This window comes from Pleurodeles waltl, chromosome 11 (assembly GCF_031143425.1).
Source record: "Pleurodeles waltl isolate 20211129_DDA chromosome 11, aPleWal1.hap1.20221129, whole genome shotgun sequence".
Classification (NCBI taxonomy): domain Eukaryota; kingdom Metazoa; phylum Chordata; class Amphibia; order Caudata; family Salamandridae; genus Pleurodeles; species Pleurodeles waltl.
In genome coordinates this window covers 976,913,386-976,935,180 of record NC_090450.1, presented here as the reverse complement: position 1 = coordinate 976,935,180, position 21,795 = coordinate 976,913,386, and the positions used below count along the sequence as shown (strand labels likewise).

Here is a 21,795-nt window from a genome sequence, read left to right as displayed (position 1 = left end):
CTTTGTAAATCTAGCGTGGCGATTTTGGCCTCGTTGGGCCACATTAGCATAAAAAAATGATGTTACTGTGGCACAAGGAGGCGCTACCCTCTTAAATCAGGGCTTAAAATCCAAAGAGGGGAAACAAACTCCAGAAACAAAGACAAGGCAAACCATAAACCATAGAGTTCAGAAAATGAAAAAGGACTATGCCACTTATTTTCTGGTGCAGCACCAAGAGTGTGAAGCAACATTACCCCAGAGCTCCGGAAAAACACCTGTTACTCAAACTTCAAAAAGGGATGCAGTAAGAAGTGCTGCAAAGAGGCTTTGGACCAGTGCAATTGTTTTAAATGAAAAGGCAAAGGTAGGCCTAGGGGCCAAGTGAGGGAATTGAAGTGTAAGACACGGTTCAAATGTGAGAAGTGTAATCCATATACTCTTCTGCATCGGTTTTGAGATTATTTTAAGTAATCACCAATGTTACTTCATATTAAGACATATAGGGGCTCATTATGACGTTGGCGGTAAATACCTCCTACCGCCACGGGGACGGGCGCCAACATATCGCCATGGCGGCTACCATCCGTCCGCCATATTATGAGCTCTGCCTAACTTCCGCCACAGTATGGGTGGAAATCCGGCAGTGCTCATGGTGGTGGACGGTGGTAAGCTGGTGCTGGTAACACCCTCACCACCTCCCCAGAATGACTTCGCCAGACGTATTATGATGAGTAATACGGCCTGGTGGTGTACTGCTGGCGGGGCGCTGCAGGTAGTATCAGCTCCCCCTCCCTGCTGGACTACCTCCTCGCCGGACAAGGTAATTCAGCCTTCCGACAGGGGATGGTGGGGGGAGTTGTGTGTGTGTGTGTCTGAGTGTGTGCATGAATGTGTGAGTGTGTGTGTGAACGCGTCTGTGTGTGTTGTGTTTTTTGCGTGGTTGTATGCGTGTGAGTGAATGCGTGAAAGAATGGTGAAGTGAGTGCGTGTCTGCATGTCAGTGTGATTGTAAGAATGTGTGTGAGTATGTCTGGAAGTATGCATGTATGAATGCGCGTATGCCAGTGTGTGTAAGATTGCATGTATGCCAGTGTAAATAAATGGGTGTATGCGTGGTGCGTGTGGGTGTCTGTGTGCGTGTATGCAGGAGGGGTGTGGGGTGAGGGGTGCTGTGACTGTAGTGGGGGTGGGGGAGGTGATGTGTGTGTGGCTGTGGGGGGTGGGGTCAGTTGTGTGGTGTGTGCATGTCTGCGGGTGTGTGCGTATATGGAGGTGGGGGTGAGTGAGTGGATTGGAGGGGGTGGGGAGGTTAGTTTGTGGGTCTGGTGGGTGGGGTGGTGAGTTTAGATGGAGGGGTGGAGGGCATCAGGTGAGTGTTGGGGGGCTGTGGGGTGCCACCTACCGCCATGGTTTTCGAAAACCATAGTGGTAGGCCAGCTCATAATGCCACGGGCGGTACTATGTCGGCAGCTGGGCTGGAGATAGACATCTCCGGCCCAGTGGCTCATACCACCATGGCAGTATGAGTGGAGATGTATGTACCTCCAGCCTGTTGGCAATAATACCACCATATTAACGACATAATGAGGGCCATAATGCCTGTCTCCTACATATTCTTGAAGTCCTGGGGCACACCTATATCCATTTTGAATAGAATATGCACCCCTAAAGAGGCTGATCAACCTCATGGAGCCATCCTAGGAATAGCTGAGGTCCCTCCTACTGGTCAGGATGAACACACAGATCAATTTAGAGATTCCTGTATTCCTAATCCCCTTGGAGATGCTTGTAATGAACTTGCAGGTGAGGAATTTATAAACTTTTAACTGCCTGCAGAGAGGTTGCTGGAGACTTGTTGCAGCCTGTTTGGGAGTAGATCCAGTTAAAACTTGGCCTGGTATATGAGGAACTTTGTACTGTCTGTAAGGAACTTGTCTATGAATGTTTAGGTTCCTGCTTTGGTCTTTTTTTAGTTGTATCCTGTCTGAAAGGACTTTGCTTTAGCTTTTGAGGAATCTACTCAAGCATTTAGGGAGCTTGCTCCAGCTTTCTAAAACATGCCTGTGACAAACGTATCCCAACTAATAAGGACCATAAGCCCTTAAAGGTGCAACCTGGTGCTAGGCCTGGAAGACACCAAAAAACCTGCTTATCCATAAAGGGATTAACCGAGCCAATAGCCAGTATAGAATTTGTCGCACCTGTAAGGGACATCTCCCAGCATCCCCAAATCCTGTCTCTTATTGAAAGGTCTTGCCCTAGTCCAGGGTTCTGCAAAGTCGGTCCTGGACAGCCGGGTCCATGCCAGATTTTTTACATATCCACATTTAGAAACAAGATGTTTCAGAAATCTACATTTTTCTAAATGTGGATATGCTAAGAATCTGGCATGGACCCGGCTCTCCAGGACCGACTTTGCAGAACCCTGCTAGTTTGTCGGGAAAGTACCATAGAAGGGAAAAAACTGACCCTACCCTATCCGCCCGCCCCACCTGCCTCGGGCTGTAATGAATCTATGTCGAACTGGCAGGATCTTAACATGGCCAGAAGACTGAGTCTGCTCCAAAAGACTGAGTCGGCACCAGAAGACTGAGTTGGCTTCCAGTACTCCCCTCTCCCATAAGTGGTGGTCTAAGCCTTCCATCCTGGATTGGGGGCTAGGTCATAGTGGCGTAACGAAACTGGAAGGGGCCCCCCTGCACGTAACATGGAGGGGACCACCCTCCGGACTCACTCATGACAGGTGCTGTGCTGAGGGGACCCCCTGGAGCTTGGAGGCCTTTGTTACACCCCTAGGCTAGGAATCTTTTAGCTCTCTCCCTGCAAGAACTCTGTAAAAATAGAACGAGACCCCATTGTGCTCCAGGTTAATGCTGCACTTTGTGGTCTGAGTAAATTGAGCTACACGCTGAGCTGACTCAGTGCCTTCAAATCACGGTTTTGACAGAAAAGCTCCATTTGTCTTAATGTGTGAGGGATTAGCCCTGAATGCCGCTTACTGCATCGAACATGAAAGGAGCCTGTAAAGAGTCAGCCGGAAGAATGAGCGGTCCTCTGAGTGCAGTAACCGGTCTGCAGTGCATCGCTCTCAGGCGATGGAAGTCAACATAGCTCAAGTCCTTACCTATGCATCTGGAGGACGCAAACACACCCTGCATGATGTAGGAGTATTACACACACCGGGCCCTGCTACAAGTGTACAGCTGCAGAACACAAACACACCCTGCCTCCACCCTAGGCATGATGAGGAGTATTACACATACCAGGCCCCTGCTGCTAGTGTACTGCTGGAGTACGCATGCACACCCTGCCTCCACCCTAGGCATGATGAGGAGTATTACACACACTGGGCCCTGCTACAAGTGTACTGCTGGAGTACTCATGCACACCCTGCCTCTAACCTTAACGTGAAGTGGGAGTATACAAACACACCCTGCCTCCACCCCTAGCGTGATGTAGGCCTTACTGCTAGTGTACTGCTGGAGTACGCATGCAAACCCTGCCTCCACCCTTAGCATGATGTAGGAGTACACAAACACACCCTGCCTCCACCCCTAGGCATGATGAGGAGTATTACACACACCAGGCTCCTGCTGCTAGTGTACTGCTGGAGTACGCATGCACACCCTGCCTCCACCCCTACCGTGATGTAGGAGTATTACACATACCAGGGCCTTACTGCTAGTGTACTGCTGGAGTACGCATGCACACCCTGCCTCCACCCTTAGCATGATGTAGGAGTACACAAACACACCCTGCCTCCACCCCCAGGCATGATGAGGAGTATTACACACACCAGGCCCCTGCTGCTAGTGTACTGCTGGAGTACGCATGCACACCCTGCCTCCACCCTTAGCATGATGTAGGAGTACACAAACACACCCTGCCTCCACCCCTAGGCATGATGTAGGAGTATTACACATACCAGGCCCGTGCTACTAGTGTACTGCTGGAGTACGCATACACACCCTGCCTCCACCCTAGGCATGATGAGGAGTATTACACACACCGGGCCCTGCTACAAGTGTACTGCTGGAGTACGCATGCACACCCTGCCTCTAACCTTAGCGTGATGTAGGAGTACACAAACACACCCTGCCTCCACCCTAGGCATGATGAGAAGTATTACACACACCAGGCCCTGCTGCTAGTGTACTGCTGGAGTACGCATACACACCCTGCCTCCACCCTAGGCATGATGAGGAGTATTACACACACCGGGCCCTGCTACAAGTGTACTGCTGGAGTACGCTTGCACACCCTGCCTCTAACCTTAGCGTGATGTAGGAGTACACAAACACACCCTGCCTCCACCCTAGGCATGATGAGGAGTATTACACACACCGATTCCTGCTACAAGTGTACTGCTGGAGTACGCATACACACCCTGCCTCCACCCTAGGCATGATGAGGAGTATTACACACACCAGGCCCCTGCTGCTAGTGTACTGCTGGAGTACGCATGCACACCCTGCCTCCACCCTTAGCATGATGTAGGAGTACACAAACACACCCTGTCTCCACCCCTAGGCATGATGTAGGAGTATTACACATACCAGGCCCGTGCTACTAGTGTACAGCTGGAGTACACATAAACACCCTGCCTCCACCCTAGGCATGATGAGCAGTATTACACACACCAGGGCCCTGCTGCTAGTGTACTGCTGGAGTACGCATACACACCCTGCCTCCACCCTAGGCATGATGAGGAGTATTACACACACCGGGCCCTGCTACAAGTGTACTGCTGGAGTACGCATGCACACCCTGCCTCTAACCTTAGCGTGATGTAGGAGTACACAAACACACCCTGCCTCCACCCTAGGCATGATGAGGAGTATTACACACACCAGGGCCCTGCTGCTAGTGTACTGCTGGAGTACGCATACACACCCTGCCTCCACCCTAGGCATGATGAGGAGTATTACACACACCGGGCCCTGCTACAAGTGTACTGCTGGAGTACGCATGCACACCCTGCCTCTAACCTTAGCGTGATGTAGGAGTACACAAACACACCCTGCCTCCACCCTAGGCATGATGAGGAGTATTACACACACCGATTCCTGCTACAAGTGTACTGCTGGAGTACGCATGCACACCCTGCCTCTAACCTTAGCGTGATGTAGGAGTACACAAACACACCCTACCTCTAACCTTAGCGTGATGCAGGAGTACTTACACCGACCAGGTCCCTGCCTCCAGCCTAGGCATGATGTAGGAGTATTACACACACCGGGCCCTGCTACAAGTGTACAGCTGCAGAACACAAACACACCATGCCTCCACCCTAGGCATGATGTAGGAGTATTACACATACCTGGCCCGTGCTACTAGTGTACTGCTGGAGTACGCATACACACCCTGCCTCCACCCTAGGCATGATGTTGGAGTACTACACACACCAGGGCCCTGCTGCTAGTGTACTGCTGGAGTACTCATGCACACCATGCCTCTAACCTTAGCGTAAAGTGGGAGTACACAAACACACCCTGCCTTCACCCTAGGCATGATGTAGGAGTATTACACATACCAGGGCCCTGCTTCTAGTGTACTGCTGGAGTACGCATACACACCCTGCCTCCACCCTTAGCGTGATGTAGGAGTATTACACATACCAGGCCCTTGCTACTAGTGTACTGCTGGAGTACGCATACACACCCTGCCTCCACCCTTAGCGTGATGTTGGAGTATTACACATACCAGGCCCCTGCTACTAGTGTACTGCTGGAGAACACAGACGCACCCTGCTTCCCCCCTTACATGATGAGGAGTACACAAACACACCCTGCCTCCTCCCTTAGCAAGATGTAGGAGAACACAGACACACCCTGCTTCCTCCCTTAGCATGATGAGGAGTACACAGAAACACCCTTCCTCCACCCTTAGCATGATGAGCTGTACACAAACGCATCCTGCCTCCACCCTTAGCATGATGTATGACTACACAAACACACCCTGCCTCCACCCTTAGCAAGATGTAGGAGAACACTGGCACACCCTGCTTCCACCCTTTGCATGATGTAGAAGTACTTACACCCACCAGGTGCCTGCTACAAGTGTACTGCTGCGAGAACACAAACACACCCTGCCTCCACCCCTAGAATGATGTAGGAAAACACAAACACACCCTGCCTCCACCCCTAGCATGATGTAGGAGTACCTACACTGACCAGGTCCCTCCTACAAGTGTACTGCTGGAGTATACAAACACACCCTGCCTCCACCCCTAGCATGATGTAGGAGAACCCAAATGCACCCTGCCTCCACCCCTAGCATGATGTAGGAGAACACAAACACACCTTGCCTCCACCCCTAGCATGATGTACGAGTACATACACGGACCTGGTCCCTGCTACAGGTGTACTGCTGGAGTACACAAACACACCCTGCCTCCACCCCTAGAATGATGAAGAGTACACAAACACACCCTGCCTCCACCCCTAGCATGATGTAGGAGTACATACACACACCCTACTTCCCCCTTATCAAGTCGAGGAGTACACAAACACACCCAGCCTCCACCCCTAGCATGATGTAGGAGTACTTACACCAACCAGGTCCCTGCTAAGGTGTACTGCTGGATTATACAAACACATCCTGCCTCCACCCCTAGAATGATGAGGAGTACACAAACACACCCTGCCTCCACCCCTAGCATGATGTAGTGGTACACACACACACACACACACCCTACTTCCCCCTTATCAAGATGAGGAGTACACAAACACACCCTGCCTCCACTCTAGAATGATGTAGGAGAACACAAACACACCCTGTCTCCACCCCTACAATGATGTGGAGTACACAAACACACCATGCCTCCACCCCTAGAATGATGTAGGAGTACACAAACACACCCAGGCTCCAATCCTAGGATGATGTAGGAGTACTCACACCGACCAGGTCCCTGCTACAAGTCTACTGCTGGAATGCACAAACACACCCTGCCCCCACCCCTAGAATGATGTGGAGTACACAAACACACCCTGCCTCCACCCCTACCATGATGCAGGAGTACTTACACCGACCAGGTCCCTGCTACAAGTGTACTGCTGCGAGTACACAAACACACCCTGCCTCCACCCCTAGCATGATGTAGGAGAACACAAACACACCCTGCCTCCACCCCTAGAAAGATGAGGAGTACACAAACACACCCTGCCTCCACCCCTAGCATGATGCAGGAGTACTTACACCGACCAGGTCCGTGCTACAAGTGTACTGCTGGAGTATACAAACACACCCTCCCTCCACCCCTAGAAAGATGAGGAGTACACAAACACACCCTGCCTCCACCCTTAGAAAGATGAGGAGTACACAAACACACCCTGCCTCCACCCCTAGAAAGATGAGGAGTACACAGACACACCCTGCCTCCACCCTTAGAAAGATGAGGAGTACACAAACACACCCTGCCTCCACCCCTAGAAAGATGAGGAGTACACAAACACACCCTGCCTCCACTTCTAGCAGGATGTAGGAATACCTACACATACCATGCCCCTGCTACAATTGTACTGCTGGAGTACACAAACACACCCTGCCTCTACCCCTAGCATGATGTAGGAGTACACAGACACTCCCTGCCTCTACCCTTAGCATTATGAGGAGTACACAAACACACCCTGCCTCCACCCCTAGCATGATGTAGGAGTACTTACACATACATGGCCCCTGCTACAAGTGTACAGCTGGAGTACACAAACACACCCTGCCTCCACCCCTAGCATGATGTAGGAGAACACAAACGCACCCTGCCTCCACCCCTAGAAAGACAAGGAGTGCACAAACACACCGTGCCTCCACCCCTAGCATGATGCAGGAGTACTTACACCGACCAGGTCCCTGCTACAAGTGTACTGCTGGCGTATACAAACACACCCTGCCTCCACCCCTAGAAAGATGAGGAGTACACAAACACACCCTGCCTCCACTTCTAGCAGGATGTAGGAGTACACAAACACACCCTGCCTCCACCCCTAGGCATGATGTAGGAGTATTACACATACCAGGCCCGTGCTACTAGTGTACTGCTGGAGTACGCATACACACCCTGCCTCCACCCTAGGCATGATGAGGAGTATTACACACACCGGGCCCTGCTACAAGTGTACTGCTGGAGTACGCATGCACACCCTGCCTCTAACCTTAGCGTGATGTAGGAGTACACAAACACACCCTGCCTCCACCCTAGGCATGATGAGAAGTATTACACACACCAGGCCCTGCTGCTAGTGTACTGCTGGAGTACGCATACACACCCTGCCTCCACCCTAGGCATGATGAGGAGTATTACACACACCGGGCCCTGCTACAAGTGTACTGCTGGAGTACGCATGCACACCCTGCCTCTAACCTTAGCGTGATGTAGGAGTACACAAACACACCCTGCCTCCACCCTAGGCATGATGAGGAGTATTACACACACCGATTCCTGCTACAAGTGTACTGCTGGAGTACGCATACACACCCTGCCTCCACCCTAGGCATGATGAGGAGTATTACACACACCAGGCCCCTGCTGCTAGTGTACTGCTGGAGTACGCATGCACACCCTGCCTCCACCCTTAGCATGATGTAGGAGTACACAAACACACCCTGTCTCCACCCCTAGGCATGATGTAGGAGTATTACACATACCAGGCCCGTGCTACTAGTGTACAGCTGGAGTACACATAAACACCCTGCCTCCACCCTAGGCATGATGAGCAGTATTACACACACCAGGGCCCTGCTGCTAGTGTACTGCTGGAGTACGCATACACACCCTGCCTCCACCCTAGGCATGATGAGGAGTATTACACACACCGGGCCCTGCTACAAGTGTACTGCTGGAGTACGCATGCACACCCTGCCTCTAACCTTAGCGTGATGTAGGAGTACACAAACACACCCTGCCTCCACCCTAGGCATGATGAGGAGTATTACACACACCAGGGCCCTGCTGCTAGTGTACTGCTGGAGTACGCATACACACCCTGCCTCCACCCTAGGCATGATGAGGAGTATTACACACACCGGGCCCTGCTACAAGTGTACTGCTGGAGTACGCATGCACACCCTGCCTCTAACCTTAGCGTGATGTAGGAGTACACAAACACACCCTGCCTCCACCCTAGGCATGATGAGGAGTATTACACACACCGATTCCTGCTACAAGTGTACTGCTGGAGTACGCATGCACACCCTGCCTCTAACCTTAGCGTGATGTAGGAGTACACAAACACACCCTACCTCTAACCTTAGCGTGATGCAGGAGTACTTACACCGACCAGGTCCCTGCCTCCAGCCTAGAGATGATGTAGGAGTATTACACACACCGGGCCCTGCTACAAGTGTACAGCTGCAGAACACAAACACACCATGCCTCCACCCTAGGCATGATGTAGGAGTATTACACATACCAGGCCCGTGCTACTAGTGTACTGCTGGAGTACGCATACACACCCTGCCTCCACCCTAGGCATGATGTAGGAGTACTACACACACCAGGGCCCTGCTGCTAGTGTACTGCTGGAGTACTCATGCACACCATGCCTCTAACTTTAGCGTAAAGTGGGAGTACACAAACACACCCTGCCTTCACCCTAGGCATGATGTAGGAGTATTACACATACCAGGGCCCTGCTTCTAGTGTACTGCTGGAGTACGCATACACACCCTGCCTCCACCCTTAGCGTGATGTAGGAGTATTACACATACCAGGCCCTTGCTACTAGTGTACTGCTGGAGTACGCATACACACCCTGCCTCCACCCTTAGCGTGATGTTGGAGTATTACACATACCAGGCCCCTGCTACTAGTGTACTGCTGGAGAACACAGACGCACCCTGCTTCCCCCCTTACATGATGAGGAGTACACAAACACACCCTGCCTCCTCCCTTAGCAAGATGTAGGAGAACACAGACACACCCTGCTTCCTCCCTTAGCATGATGAGGAGTACACAGAAACACCCTTCCTCCACCCTTAGCATGATGAGCTGTACACAAACACATCCTGCCTCCACCCTTAGCATGATGTATGACTACACAAACACACCCTGCCTCCACCCTTAGCAAGATGTAGGAGAACACTGGCACACCCTGCTTCCACCCTTTGCATGATGTAGAAGTACTTACACCCACCAGGTGCCTGCTACAAGTGTACTGCTGCGAGAACACAAACACACCCTGCCTCCACCCCTAGAATGATGTAGGAAAACACAAACACACCCTGCCTCCACCCCTAGCATGATGTAGGAGTACCTACACTGACCAGGTCCCTCCTACAAGTGTACTGCTGGAGTATACAAACACACCCTGCCTCCACCCCTAGCATGATGTAGGAGAACCCAAATGCACCCTGCCTCCACCCCTAGCATGATGTAGGAGAACACAAACACACCTTGCCTCCACCCCTAGCATGATGTACGAGTACATACACGGACCTGGTCCCTGCTACAGGTGTACTGCTGGAGTACACAAACACACCCTGCCTCCACCCCTAGAATGATGAAGAGTACACAAACACACCCTGCCTCCACCCCTAGCATGATGTAGGAGTACATACACACACCCTACTTCCCCCTTATCAAGACGAGGAGTACACAAACACACCCAGCCTCCACCCCTAGCATGATGTAGGAGTACTTACACCAACCAGGTCCCTGCTAAGGTGTACTGCTGGATTATACAAACACATCCTGCCTCCACCCCTAGAATGATGAGGAGTACACAAACACACCCTGCCTCCACCCCTAGCATGATGTAGGGGTACACACACACACACACACACCCTACTTCCCCCTTATCAAGATGAGGAGTACACAAACACACCCTGCCTCCACCCTAGAATGATGTAGGAGAACACAAACACACCCTGTCTCCACCCCTACAATGATGTGGAGTACACAAACACACCATGCCTCCACCCCTAGAATGATGTAGGAGTACACAAACACACCCAGGCTCCACTCCTAGGATGATGTAGGAGTACTCACACCGACCAGGTCCCTGCTACAAGTCTACTGCTGGAATGCACAAACACACCCTGCCCCCACCCCTAGAATGATGTGGAGTACACAAACACACCCTGCCTCCACCCCTACCATGATGCAGGAGTACTTACACCGACCAGGTCCCTGCTACAAGTGTACTGCTGCGAGTACACAAACACACCCTGCCTCCACCCCTAGCATGATGTAGGAGAACACAAACACACCCTGCCTCCACCCCTAGAAAGATGAGGAGTACACAAACACACCCTGCCTCCACCCCTAGCATGATGCAGGAGTACTTACACCGACCAGGTCCGTGCTACAAGTGTACTGCTGGAGTATACAAACACACCCTCCCTCCACCCCTAGAAAGATGAGGAGTACACAAACACACCCTGCCTCCACCCTTAGAAAGATGAGGAGTACACAAACACACCCTGCCTCCACCCCTAGAAAGATGAGGAGTACACAGACACACCCTGCCTCCACCCTTAGAAAGATGAGGAGTACACAAACACACCCTGCCTCCACCCCTAGAAAGATGAGGAGTACACAAACACACCCTGCCTCCACTTCTAGCAGGATGTAGGAATACCTACACATACCATGCCCCTGCTACAATTGTACTGCTGGAGTACACAAACACACCCTGCCTCTACCCCTAGCATGATGTAGGAGTACACAGACACTCCCTGCCTCTACCCTTAGCATTATGAGGAGTACACAAACACACCCTGCCTCCACCCCTAGCATGATGTAGGAGTACTTACACATACATGGCCCCTGCTACAAGTGTACAGCTGGAGTACACAAACACACCCTGCCTCCACCCCTAGCATGATGTAGGAGAACACAAACGCACCCTGCCTCCACCCCTAGAAAGACAAGGAGTGCACAAACACACCGTGCCTCCACCCCTAGCATGATGCAGGAGTACTTACACCGACCAGGTCCCTGCTACAAGTGTACTGCTGGCGTATACAAACACACCCTGCCTCCACCCCTAGAAAGATGAGGAGTACACAAACACACCCTGCCTCCACTTCTAGCAGGATGTAGGAATACCTACACATACCATTCCCCTGCTACAATTGTACTGCTGGAGTACACAAACACACCCTGCCTCTACCCCTAGCATGATGTAGGAGTACACGCACACCCTACCTCTACCCCTAGCATGATGTAGGAGTACACAGACACTCCCTGCCTCAACCCTTAGCATGATGAGGAGTACTTACACATACATGGCCCCTGCTACAAGTATACAGCTGGAGTACACACACACACACCCTGCCTCTACCCCTAGCATGATGTAGGAGTACAGAAACATACCCTGCCGCTACCCTTAGCATGATGAAGAGTACTTACACATGCCAGACCCCTGCTACAAATGTACAACGGGAGAACATACACACCCTGCCTCCACCCTTAGCGTGATGAGGAGTACTTACACATACCAGGCCCCTGCTGCAAGTGTACTACTGGAGTACATACACACACTGTGCTTCCATAGCTACTGTATAGCTAGCGTACATACAAGCACCCTGCATCCATTCCGACTGTACTGCTAGAGTACATGCACACTCTGCATCCATTACTACTGTACAGCTAGAGTTCATGCACACTCTCCATCCATTGCTACTATACAGCTGGAGTACATACACACAACCTGCATCCATTACTACCGTACGGCTATAGTGCATACACACCCTGCATCCATTGCTACTGTACAGCTAGCCTAAATATATGCACCCTGCATCCATTACTACTGTATGGGTATAGTGCATACACACCCTGCATCCATTCCTACTGTACAACTAGAGTGCATACACACCCAGCCTCCATTGCTACTGTACAGCTAGAGTACACACACACCCAGCATCCATTCCTGCTGTATGGCGAGGGAGCCTGCTTCCATTCATACTGTACATCTAGAGTACATACACACATTTCATCCATTGCTACTGTACAGCTAGCGTACATAGACGCACCCTGTATCCATTTCTACTGTACAGCTAGAGTACATACACACCCTGCATACATTGCTACTGGCTGTCTAGAGTACATACACACCCTGCAAATATTACTACTGGTCGGCGAGTACATACACACCCTGCATCCATTCCTACTGTACAGCTAGAGTTCATACACACCCTGCATCCATCACTACTGTATGGCTAGAGAGCATACACACCCTGCATCCATTCCTACTGTACAACTAGAGTATATACACACACCCTGCATCCATTCCTACTGTACGGCTACAGTACATAAATACCCTGCATCCATGCCTACTGTACAGCTGGAGTACATACAGACCCTGCATCCATTTATATTTTACAGCTAGAGTACACAAACACACTGCATCTATTCCTACTGTACAGCTAAAGTGCATACACCTCCTTTATCCATTGCTACTGTGTGGCTAGAGTACATACACACTCAGCATCCATTCCAGTTGTACAGCTGGAGTACATACAGACCCTGCATCCATTCCTACTGTACTGCTAGAGTACATACACACTCTGCATCCATTCCAATTGTGCAGCTAGAGTACATACACACCCTGTATCCATTTCTACTGTACAGCTAGAGTACATACACACCCTGCATACATTGCTACTGGCTGTCTAGAGTACATACACACCCTGCAAATATTACTACTGGTCGGCGAGTACATACACACCCTGCATCCATTCCTACTGTACAGCTAGAGTTCATACACACCCTGCATCCATCACTACTGTATGGCTAGAGAGCATACACACCCTGCATCCATTCCTACTGTACAACTAGAGTATATACACACACCCTGCATCCATTTGTACTGTACAACTAGAGTACATACACACCCTGCATCCATCACTACTGTACGGCTAGAATACATACACATCCTGCATCCATTACTTTTGTACAGCTAGAGTACATAAATACCCTGCATCCATTCCTACTGTACAGCTAGAGTACATACACACCCTGCATCCATTCCTACTGTACAGCTAGAGTACATACACACTCAGCATCCATTCCAGTTGTACAGCTGGAGTACATACAGACCCTGCATCCATTCCTACTGTACTGCTAGAGTACATACACACTCTGCATCCATTCCAATTGTGCAGCTAGAGTACATACACACCCTGCATCCATTCCTACTGTACAGCTAGAGTACATACACACTCTGCATCCATTCCAATTGTACAGCTGGAGTACATACACACTCTGCATCCATTCCTACTGGACTGCTAGAGTACATACGCACTCTGCATCCATTCCTACTGTACAGCTAGAGTACATACACACTCTGCATCCGTTCCTACTGTAGGGCTAGAGTACATACACACCCTGCATCCATTCCTACTGTAGGGCTAGAGCACATACACACACCCTGCATCCATTCCTACAGTACAACTAGAGTACATACACACCCTGCATTCATTCCTACTGTAGGGCTAGAGTACATACACACACCCTTCATCCGTTCCTACTGTACGGCTAGAGCACATACACACACCCTGGATCATTCCTACTGTACATCTAGAGTACATACACACCCTGCTTCCATTCCTACTGTACAGCTAGAGTACATACACACCCTGCATACATTCCTACTGTACAACTAGAGTGCATACACACCCTGCTTCCATTCCTACCGTACGGCTAGAGTACATACACACCCTGCTTCCATTCCTACTGTACTGCTAGAGTACATACACACCCTTCATCCATTGCTACTGTACAGCTTGCGTACATACACACACCCTGCATACATTCCTACTGTACAACTAGAGTACATACAGCTACCACTATGCAGTCAGAATACATATATGCTCCACCCCTAGTGTAGAATCATAGAACATACACACACCCTGCCTCCACTCCTTGTTTACGGGTGGAATACATACACACACCTGGTCTCTGCTGCTAAGGTATTGTTAGAGTACGTACACATGTCTCACCCCTAGTGTTTATTCAGAGTACATGCACAGACCTTGCCTTTACTCCTACAGCACGGTTAGAGTTCATACACACCCAGACCCTGCTACTAGTGTTCAACTGGAGAAGTTACACACTCCCGGCCTCTGCGACTAGGGTATATCTGATTTCTTGCCCCTGGGACCCCATCTCCCGGGGCCCGGCTATATATTTAGTAGGGGGAGGAGGGCAGGCACCAATATTGACCCCAGGGTCCCCATTACCCCGGGGCCTTTTCTATTAGTAATAGGGGAGGGCCCTAGGCTGATTTTAGTCCTAAGGGCTGCATCTCTCTGGGCCCAGCCATATTATGAAGGGGGTATGCAGCCCCTGTCCCATGCCAATATTTGCCCTTGAAGACTTCATCTACCCTGGACTCAGCCAACAAATTTTAGATGCCCGGGAGCCCACTTAGGGCACCCACTGTCCCTTTGTTGGTGGCCACTCCAATGCCCCCGTGACCCCAGCCAGCTTCCCTTTTCCAGCGGGAACTGGCATTGCTCCCGCCCATAGGGAGCAGATACAAAATGTTGCTCTCTGCGAGTCGGAGCAATTTTGTCATCTGTTTCCCATTTCAGTGTGGGCAGAGAAACAGATGAAAAGTCCAGTCCCAGCAGGCAGGAGCATTTGTCCTGCTCTCACCTTCTGGGAGTGGACTGAGGGCCTGATTTAGATGTTGTCAGTAATGGTCCCACCATCAGTTTTAAGACTGAAATCCGACGCCTTGGTGGTCCGCCTGTCTGATTTAGATGTTGACAGGACCATAGGTAAATGGCTGCATTTGTCCTGCTGTCTCCACCAAGAAACTCCACCCACGTCGACAGCACCATAGGAAACAGTGGATGCCGATGGTACTCAAGCCATCTTTACCGCTGAGCAGATTTTGATGTGCTTTACCGCCATGCCAACTGTGGCAGTGTTACCTCCTATTCTGAGTAGGTGGTTTGCGGGGAAATGAGGTAAAAACGTACCTTTTTCCCTGATTCCACTTCCATTTTTGACTGGACCCAACTGGAAAAGACCTGCTGTCGCTGCTGCTATTAGGCCACAAGAAAACACAACCCCTCTCCCCCTTTGTCCGAATCAAATGTAGGGAATTACACATTGCACATGTGATCAGGAACACTGCAGTCATATAGATATACATGTCACAGTAACTTTTTTAAATCACTGTGACATGCATATGTCGGGAACATGATTGTGGCACACATGGATGGGGACACACTGCTACAAGAGACAAAGCGCACACATTTACATATATCATTGTGGTGTCAGTATTCATTGCCAAATGAATACTGGCACCACAATGATGGTACAATCACACTTGCCAATTGTGTCCATGTGTGCACACTGCAAGGGGACCGGTACCAAGAATGTTGTGCTACTAGTTGTGCATGTGAGTCAGTACATCTATGTGTGTGTGCGATTGGATTGTCTGGTTTAGGTAGAGGGACTGGAGTGGGTGATGTGATTGTGCCAGTATGTGTGCCACTTTCATATGGGTCTGATGTGGTTGAGTATGTTTGGTAGTGTGTTGTGTTGGTGTGTGCAACATTCAGGTGTTGTTGCTGTGTGGCAGACATTGTCATAACTTAAGTAGTGATGCCATTTGTGAGTGTGTTTGTGTAGCCGAGTGTGTAGTTGTGTTGGTTATTGCAGTTGTCAGCGGGAACCCGCCAGGTGGACAGTTAGGAAGAACACTCCGTCATGGTGATCTAAGGGTCAGCCACAATACATCTAAATACGGTGGGTGGAACACCGTTGACTTGGCGGAGTTCTCGGTCCACAGCTGGTGCGAATTGGCTGTATTACCATCAAGATCTAAATCAGGCTGTGAGTTTTTGTTCTCGCTTGGCGGGAGCTCTGAAATTGCTTCCGCCACATGAGTAAAAACACAGGTTTTCCTACCCGCACCAGTTTGAGGTGGGCACCCCGGGACATAGCTAGAGCCTTTCCCTGGGGGATGGGGTCACCAGCGCAATTAATGGCTTTGGGAGGAGAACCGCGCAGTCCCCCCACCCCTTTATGTGCGTATGTCTGGGCTGTACTCAGCCTGGAAAGGGGGCCACTAACATATAAATTAAATTATCCCCTGGACCTGACCCACCTGGGGGAGGGAGGCTAAAAAAGCATGCGTGGTTTAAACATTTTCCTGTGGATCCTTAGCAAATTCGCTGGAAATTTTTTTTTTGGCTCGTCCCATGTCCCAAGATGGCTGCCACCACTTCCTGGTTGAAGTGGTGGCAGCCAATTAGATCATATTTTGAGATCTCTGGGATGCGCAGAATCTCCACATGCCTAGATATACATAATTAGTTTTTCGTTAATAACTCCAAAACAACTGAATGGATTTAGACTAAATTACAAAAACAGATCTTTCTGGGCCTTGATCTACCTTTTTGCCAAATTTGGTGTGATTCCATCCAGCGGTTTTGGTTGTAGTTGTGTCTAAAATCCCTACGGGAAATTGCATTAGGAAAACACATTTAGGGACCCTCTGTTTTTTCTCAGCCCCAGTTTGACAGATCACCCCAAAACCTTCAAGGCAGCAGTTTAAGTGAGTGGCAAACTAGTTTTGGAAATGTCTTGAAGATTCGTCAAACAGCACCAAAGTTATTGGCAAAATAAAACACACTTTTCCTAGGGAAACTACCTCCTAACTATAACTTCCTACTGGCAACCTCCAGTGAGTAATGGCTATTTCCCACCTGGGGCAACCAAAGTATAGCCAACAATAGCTGTTGTCCCACTGGAATTCTGGAATCCTCCAGCTCTGGTGACCAGGTTCTGCCTCCCACAGCCTCTGTATTCTTGTTTAATAGGCTGCACCAAGAAACCCTTGCATCTGTAGTCCATGAACCACGCTCTATTTAGGGACAGGCCTTCCACCCTCCATAGTAGTCCTCACTGTTAGAACTATCAACAAGATGCCTTTTATCTGTAAATGTTTGTTGTTCTCATTAAGTATTTGGATCTTGGTTCATTGGCTCACCCTTTGGTACCAGGTCACCAGGTCAGGTGCACCGGCATGTTTCAGCTGGGGTAGTCCCTCATCTAATTAATGGGTCCCACTCTGTAACTCTGGGCAATAGCTTGCTTAATCTCCACAACGGCCCTGACAGTGCTTGGATGCCTGGCTTCACCCTGGGGGTTGCCCAGGAGTGGGCGCCTCACAGGGAAAAGCCAGGAGGGGTTCCACAGCGGTATGCGTACAGCGCCTTGAGACCCTAACAGGTGAGTAGTGCGCTATACAAGTGTGAAGTCTTTTTGTTTTTTTACAGCCTTTGGGTGTTCTGGATAAATGTTGGTTGAGGGGGTGTCTTACTCCCTACGATTCAGGTAAAGCAGTCTTTGGTGTGTGGCCTCTTTGGTCTGTACCCAATAACCTGCCACTAAAAGGATTGAAGAGCTCACACTATCTAGTCTGGATCCAAGTCAGGTTTAAGATTCTCAGGAACAAAGGTGGGTGATCCAAGGTGACAAGAGGAACTCTGTCATGTTGCTATGTTTCTGCCATGTCACAGTAGTTGGCGCAATGCAATTAGGAGGGTTGAAAGTTTTTCTTTGCTGGCCTCTAGCATCGAGAAATCTCAATTTTCTGGGTCACATGTCCTCAATATTACCTCCTTCGATCAACTTTTCTCCCATGCAGGAGACTTCTAGTCTTCTAGCGGACTTTGGAAGGACATTTATATCTGTCCCTCTCGAAGAAGGGGGTAAGAATCCAATTTCACCAACACAGGAGCTCCGAAGTGGTTGCTAGTCCACTGCTGTAGACATCCTGGCACTGAACAGTCTCTGTCTCTGGACACTGATCTGGGCTGCCATCCATAATTAATACTGGGTTAGCACAATAATAGTGGATCCTTGAGCCCTTCTCTGTTGCGGGTTGCTTCTGGTTTCAGTAGAGTGGGTTGTTCTTCACCCTGTCCACTCTGCTACTCGCCTTTGTTTCGCAGTTTTAGCCGGGGAGGTCCTGGTGATCCCTGACAAGGGCTAGTGAGGCAAGTGCCACAAATGGAGCTGAGTTCACTGACCTGGCTAAAGCACAGAGACTGTGCACACTTTTGGGGAACAGTGGAGTAGGAGGGGGGCAGAGACTCTCCTTAGGGGACTTCTGTCTCCCTACATCCTTTCACAAGGGCCTGGTCCATTTCAAAGAGCTCTCCGGAACGTTCCAATGGCTACCTATAATTAATAGGTCTGTCTGTAAGGCTCTCTATATATTCCATTTGGTCAGCTTTGGAGATCCAAATAGATGTATTTGTTCCTGTAGTCACACACAGCCAACCACTCATTGCTCATCTTGCCACACAGTCACAGAGCAAGCATACGGTGCTGCATCCATGTTACGCTTATTTGGAGTGAAGGACCCTTATAAGCGGGCTAAAACCCTTTGTGAAGAGAGGCAAATGTTGTATCCTACCCATGTAAGTAACAGGAAAGAGGCTTGTTCCTACATTTAGAATGAATTGCTGATACCACTACCTTTATAGCTCACTCTGGTGAGCGGATAGTAGTCACTCTCAACAAAAGAGGGATTAACTTGGTGTGCCCTTCCAGACCGCAGAGCCCTGCCCCAGGTCACAATTCAAGTTGTAGACCTGCAGCAAACAAGCACAAGGATTCTTGTGTGTGCTGAGATGAAAAATCAACAAGAAGGTACCACAGAGGTGCATGGTTGCCTGGGCTATACAGGGGACACTCCTGCCCCACCATTAACTTCAATCTTTCCTGGTTCAGGGCATTCTTTGGACTGTGTTGCTATAACTTCTATTTTCTTAAACCTAATTTATTCAACTAGATCAGTGGTTCTTAACCTGTGGTCATAGGACCTCTAAAAATGCACAAAGCCTACTCAAGGAGGTCTGCTGTTATACAAAATAAAATAATATTAAATTAATACATTAATAAATTAAAATTAATATAGAATGCACAAAGGAAGCAAAATTGAAAAAGTAAAATATCTTCTATATTTGATTGAGAATTACATACATTTGAATATTCAAGCATTAGTTTGGTGCATATGTGTTTTTGTATTTTTGTGTATTGTTTCGATTCTCAAATCATATAAATTGTTTTGGTCCGCTGTCCCTGGCTTCCAAAAATATCCAGTGGGGGTCCACGGATTCCGGTAATGATTTAGTGGGGGTCCACAGAAGTCAAAAGGTTAAGAACCACTGAAAGATTATTCTTTCCCTGGCGGAGATGAGAGTGAGACTGTTCTACAGGTGCATCTGTTAAAAAGTAGCAATTTGACAGCCACCAAATTGCAGCTTGTTTCTTGAACTGAAATTGCTTCCGGGGTCAAAGGTCTGTCTCTGGGGCGTCTCCTTCTTGTCAGATTGAGTATTCAGTGATTTTAGTTGTGATTGGTTAGCCTTCTGCCTGCCCGCTAGCCTCACAACTACGAATTACCACCGTCAGTGCTTATTTTGAGCTGGTAGTTGGTGGTGGGATCCACCGGCACTCATTTTTGGGGACTGGCACTTATTTTTACCCATCAGACTTTGACCCAGATCTAGCGATTGAAGAAGGAGGTAGAGAAAATCAGAAAAAAATGTGACAAAGGGAGAAAGCAGGAACCTGCAAGAGTGAAATGAAGGCACAGGCTGGTTGTGGGTTAAAGAGGAATGAGGTGGAGTCAAGACTGAGCGGCCTTGGTAATTTTCATACCCACATACAGTAACTCTGGCCATGGGTCTAAATTCAAATTTGGTCTCTGTCACTTGTTCTTTGACAAATTAAGTCCTGGCCATGGGGTGGTCTTTTCTCTCTGTTGGTCTGGCAGCACGGTCACTGGATGCAAACTCTCGTGCTGGCCAGTAAATGTCAATTTTTGTAAACAGTCTCATTGACTGATATCTGGGACGTGGTGTATCAACTCAGTAGCTGGACTGAGTCTACAAGTCCGATTACGTCTCTGTTTTGAGAGGTAATGTCACCCTAGTGAGGGCTAGTGAGGCCTAAGTTGCGTCGTCATTTATTCCTGAGTCTACGCCATAAGGTCAAAACGAAGTAAAATATTTAACGTAAAAGATAATGAGCTATATGTCAGGAAATACCTTTCTAACATCATTCCTCATCCACAACAGCCTAATATATTTCGTCACAAGAAGCAGGAACAAGACCAAATATAAAAAAGTACAAGACCCCAAAAAGTACTAGAGCTAGATGGTTATCAAAGGTGCTAGGCGTTCTTTTATAATGCTGTGGTTACACATACTGTATGGCCCTTGAAAACCATGTGACATCAGCATAACAAAAGGCTTTGCTTGAGCTCCATCGGCCTCAATTTAAAGGCCATTTAGGTGATATTTCAAATCCTCTTCCCATTTGGTATTGGTACCCAAGAAAGATCTTAGCAAGTTGCAATCTCACTGCTCTCCTACTATTTAACCAAGAATTTAAGCAAGTCACTACAACTAAACAAGGAAAGAAGCTCTTGGAACACCTCTTAGAAGTTAAGGTTGGTGGAAAGCTTTCTTGGTTATTGTCTTTTACCCAGGAGCGTAGCAACCGTTGGTGCAGCAGGTGCAGTGCACCGGGGTCCAGAGACCCGAGGGCCCATTGAGCCCTGATAATTGCTGTATTTCACTGCCCCAACAATAGTGAAATTGGCCCATTTCCTTACTTGTAACAAACATTGCTGTTGTCCCTGTAACCGCAGGAGCCAGAATCTCCTGCAAGCTCGCTGACCTGCTAACACCACCTCATTAAGCCTTCGAGTTTCCTGGGTAGCGAAGCTTACTCTGGAAAGTGATGAGTCCACCAGACCAAGAAGGTTAATGGGTGCTCTGGCTTTTCAAGCAGAGGCAAATCTGTTTCATCCTCTGTTGAATTTTCTTGAGAAAACT

General features: G+C 49.2%; 1 protein-coding gene across 1 annotated transcript in view; it reads left to right on the top strand.

Moving 5' to 3' along the window:
* GALNT9 (polypeptide N-acetylgalactosaminyltransferase 9) overlaps nt 1–21,795 on the top strand; it is a 665,915-nt gene that overhangs the window by 551,698 nt on the left and 92,422 nt on the right. The gene's annotated exons all lie outside the window — the stretch shown is intronic.